The sequence below is a fragment of the Silurus meridionalis genome, chromosome 24, assembly GCF_014805685.1.
Source record: "Silurus meridionalis isolate SWU-2019-XX chromosome 24, ASM1480568v1, whole genome shotgun sequence".
NCBI classification, from domain to species: Eukaryota; Metazoa; Chordata; class Actinopteri; order Siluriformes; family Siluridae; genus Silurus; species Silurus meridionalis.
In genome coordinates, this window is record NC_060907.1 from 4,428,973 (window position 1) to 4,436,472 (window position 7,500).

Here is a 7,500-nt window from a genome sequence, read left to right on the forward strand (position 1 = left end):
ACACACACACATACAGACACTCACACATACACACACACACACACACTCCCTCTTAAGACACATTTACACACACACACTGACACTTTACACAGACACTCACACACACACTCACACACACTTACAAACATACTGACACTCACACATACAGACACTCACACACTCACTAACACACACACACGCACTCACAAACATAGACACTCACAAACATACAGACACTCACACACACACTCACTCACAAACATACAGACACTCACACACACACTCACACACATACAGACACTCACACACACACACACACACACACACACACATACAGACACATACAGACACTTACACACACACTCACTCACACATACAGACTCACACACACACTCACTCACACACATACAGACACTCACACACTCACACACATACATACACACTCTCACACACATACAGACACTCACACACACACACACTCACTCACACACACACTCACTCACGCACATTCACACACATACAGACACCCATTCACACACACACTCACTTACACACAAATTCACTCACACACATACAGACACTCACACACACACACACACTCACACACATACATACAGACACACACTCACACATACAGACACACACACACACTCACACACTCACTCACACACATACAGACACCCACTCGCACACACACTCACTTACACACAAATTCAGTCACAAACATACAGACACACACTCACACACATAAAGACACTTACACATACAGACACTCACTCACTCACTCACACACATACAGGCACACAAACTCACTCACACACAGACACTCACGCACACCCACTCACACACACACTCACTTACACACAAATTCACTCACAAACATACAGACACACACTCACACACATAAAGACACTTACACACATACAGATACTCACTCACTTACTCACACACATACAGGCACACAAACTCATTCACACACAGACACACTCACACACTCACTCACACACATACACACACCACTCACACACACACACTCACTTACACACAAATTCACTCACAAACATACAGACACACATTAACACATACAGAGACACACACACAAACTCATTCACACACAGACACACTCACGCACACTCACTCACACACATACAGACTCACACACACACACACACTCACTAACACACAAATTTACTCACAAACATACAGACACACACTCACACACTCACACACATACAGACACCCTTACACACTCTCGCTCATAAACATACAGACACACATTCACACACATACATACAGACAGACAAACACTCACACACTCACACACACATACAGACACACACTCATTCACACATACAGAAACACTCACATACATACAGACACACACTCAATCACACACAAACTTACACACTCACACACATACAGACACCCACACACACACACTCACTCACACACATACACTCACACACATACAGACACACACTCACTCACACATAAAGACACACACACACACACACATACAGACACACACACTCACACACATACATACAGACACACTCACTCACACATACACACAGACACACATTCACACACATACATACAGACAGACAATCACTCACACACACATACAGACACACACACACTCACGCACACATACAGACACTCACACACACACACTTACACACATACAGACACACACACACACACAGTCTCTCACACACACACTACACACACACAGACACTCACACACACATTCACTCACACATACAGACACACACTCATTCACACATACAGACACACTCACATACATACAGACACACACTCAATCACACACAAACTTACACACTCACACACACACACTCACACACATACAGAAACACTCACATACACACACTCACACACAAATTCACTCACACACATAGACACACACACTCACTTACACACATAAATACACACTTACACACACTCACACACATACAGACACTCACTCACACACATAACGACACTTACACACATACAGACACTCACTCACACACATACAGGCACACACACATAGACACACACTCACACACATACAGACACACACACACACTCACACACACTCACTTACACACACACTCACTCACACATACAGACACTACACACACACACTCACACACATACATACAGACACACTCACACACATAGACACACACTCACACACACACAGTCACACACACACACTCACTCACGCACACTCACTCACACACATACAGACACCCACTCACACACACTCACTTACACACAATTCACTCACAAACATACAGACACACACTCACACACATAAAGACACTTACACACATACAGACACTCACTCACACACATACAGGCACACAAACTCACTCACACACAGACACTCACGCACACCCACACACACACTCATTCACACACATACATACAGACACACTCAATCACACACAAACTTACACACCCAGACACACACTCACACACAGACACACACACATACATAGAGACACTCACTCACACTCACTCACACACATATAGACACACACACTCACTCACACACACACTCACACACAAACTCATTTACACACATAGACACACACTCACACACATACAGACATACACACACTCACTCACACACACTCACATACATACAGACACTCACACATACACTCACACATACAGACACACACTCATTCACACATACAGACACACTCACATACATACACACACACATACTCACACACACACTTACACACACAGACACACACTCACACACATACAGAAACACTCACATACACACACACACACACATTCACTCACACATACAGACACACACTCACTCACATACACACAGACACACACACTCGCACACATACAGACACTCACTCACACACATAACGACACTTACACACATACAGACACTCACTCATACACACATACAGGCACACACACATACAGACACACTCACACACATCACACACACACACTTACACACACACTCACACATACAGACACTCACACACACACACTCACACACATACATACAGACACACACACACACATACAGACACACACTCACACACACACAGTCACACACACACTCACTCACGCACACTCACTCACACACATACAGACACCCACTCACACACACACTCACTTACACACAATTCACTCACAAACATACAGACACACACTCACACACATAAAGACACTTACACACACACAGACACTCACTCACACATACAGGCACACAAACTCACTCACACACAGACACTCACGCACACCCACACACACACTCACTTACACACAAATTCACTCACATACATACAGACACACTCAATCACACACAAACTTACACACCCAGACACACACTCACACATACAGACACCCACACACACACTCACACATATATACAGACACACATTCACACACACACACACATATAGACACACACACTCACTCACACACACACTCACACACAAACTCATTTACACACATAGACACACACTCACACACACATACAGACATACACACACACTCACTCACACACATACAGATACACACACATACATGCAGACTCACACACACTCGCACACACACATACACACACACACAGACACACACATACATACAGACACACATACACACAGACACTCACTCACATACAGACACTCACACAGACACTCACACACATACATACAGACACACTCAATCACACACATACAGACACACACTCACTCACACACACAGACACACACTCACTCACACACATACAGACACACTCAATCACTCACACATATATACAGACACTCACACACATACACACACTCACACACACACTCACACACATACAGACACACACTCACTCACACACTCACTCACACACATAAAGACACACACTCACACACATACAGACACTCACACACACACACACACACACACATAGACACACACTCACTTTCACACACACACACTCACTCACATACAGGCACACACTCACTCACACACACATATACAGACACTCACTCACACACATACAGACACACTCACATACATACAGACACACACACATACAGACACTCACACACACACTCACTCACACATAAAGACACACACAATCACACACATACAGACAGACACTCACTCACACATACAGACACACACATACACATACAGACACACACTCACTTACACACACACTCACTCACTCACACACAGACACACACACACTCACACACATATACAGACACTCACTCACACACATACAGACACACACACACACACATACAGACACACACTCACACACACACTCACACATACAGACACACACACTCACACATACATACAGACTCACACACACACACACAGACACACACACATATATACAGACACACATACAGACACACACTCACTCACACATATACAGACACACACTCACTCACACACACACACTCACACACATACAGACACTCATTTACACACATAAAGACACTCACACACATAGAGACACTCACTCACACACATACAGACACACTCACACACATACAGACAGACAATCACACACACACATACAGACACACACATACATACAGACACTCACTCACACACATACAGACACACACTCACACACACATAAATACACACTTACACACATACAGACACTCACTCACACACATACAGGCACACAAACTCACTCACACACAGACACTCACGCACACCCACACACACACTCACTTACACACAAATTCACTCACATACATACAGACACACTCAATCACACACAAACTTACACACACAGACACACACTCACACACATACAGACACCCACACACACACTCACTCACACATATATACAGACACTCACTTACACACACTCACACACATATAGACACACACACACTCACTCACACACACTCACACACAAACTCATTTACACACATAGACACACTCACACACATACAGACATACACACACTCACACACACATACAGATACACACACATACATGCAGACTCACACACACTCACACACACATACCGACACACACACACACACATACATACAGACACACACATACACACAGACACTCACACACACACATACAGACACACACACACACTCAATCACACACATATAGACACACAAACTTATTTACACACATAGACACACACTCACAGACACACACACACACACTCTCTCACACACACATACAGACTCACACACTCACACACACACATACATACAGACTCACACACATACCGACACACACACTCACACACATACATACAGACACACAATCACACACACACACACACATACAGACACTCACACACACACTCACACACATACACACATACAGACACTCACTCACTCACACATATATACAGACACTCACTTACACACATACAGACACACACACACTCACACATACAGACACTCACACACATACATACAGACACTCACTTACACACACACACACACACACACACACACACACACACACACACACACACACTACACACACACACATACCGACACACACACACATACAGACACATACACACAGACACTCACTCACACACATACAGACACACAATCACTAACACATATATACAGACACTCACTTACACATACAGACACACTCACACACACTCACTCACACACATACAGACACTCACACTCACACACATAAAGACACACACAATCACACACATACAGAAACACACTCACTCACACATACAGACACTCACACACATACACACACACTCACTTTCACACACACACACTCACATACAGACACACTCACTCACACACATACAGACACACACTCACACACACACACACACACACTCTTACACATACAGACACACACACTCACTCACACATACAGACACACTTACACACACTCGCTCACAAACATACAGACACACTCACACACATACATACAGACACACAATCACACACACACACTCACACACATACATACAGACACTCACACACACACACTCATAAAATTCACACACAGACACACTCAAGCACACTCACTCACACACACACTCACTTACAAACAAATTCACTCACAACCATAGACACTCACTCACACACACTCACTCACACATACAGACTCACACTCACACATACAGACCCACACTCACTCACACATACAGACACTCACACTCACTCACATACACACATAGAGACACACTCACACACACTCGCTCATAAACATACAGACACACACTCACACATACATGCAGACAGACAATCACTCACACACATACACACATACAGACACACACAGACACTCACACACATACATACAGACACTCACACACATACAGACACTCACTCACACATACACACACACTCACACACATAAATACACACTTACACACATACAGACAGACACTCACTCACTTACACATACAGTCACACACACTCACACACACACTCAATCACACACATATAGACACACAAACTCATTTACACACATAGACACACACTCACACACACAGTCACACACACACACTCTCTCACACACATACATACAGACTCACACACACTCACACACACACACATACACACACACACTCACACATACAGACACCACACACATACACAGACACTCACACTCACACACATACAGACACTCACACATACAGACACACACACACACTCACACACATACAGACACACTCAATCACTAACACATATATACAGACACTCACTTACACACATACAGACACACTCACACACACACTACTCACACACATACAGACACTCACTCACTCACACACACACATACAGACACACACAATCACACACACATACAGAAACACACTCACTCACACATACAGACACTCACACATACATACACACACTCACTTTCACACACACACTCACTCACATACAGACACATACTCACTCACACACATACAGACACACTCACTCACACACACACACACACACACTCTTACACATACAGACACACACTCACTCACACACATACAGACACACTTACACACACTCGCTCACAAACATACAGACACACACACACACATACATACAGACACACAATCACACACACTCACACATACATACAGACACTCACACACACACACTCATAAAATTCACACAGACACACTCAAGCACACTCACTCACACACTCACTCACAAACAAATTCACTCACACACACACATCACACACACTCACACACACTCACACACATACAGACTCACACTCACACATACAGACACTCACTCACACATACAGACACTCACACACTCACTCACACATACACACATAGAGACACACTCACACACTCGCTCATAAACATACAGACACTCACACACACACATACACTCACACACATACACTCACACACATACACACTCACACACACACAGACACTCACACACACATACAGACACTCACACACATACAGACACTCACACACACATAGACACACTCACACACATACAGACACTCACTCACACACATAGACACACACTCACACAC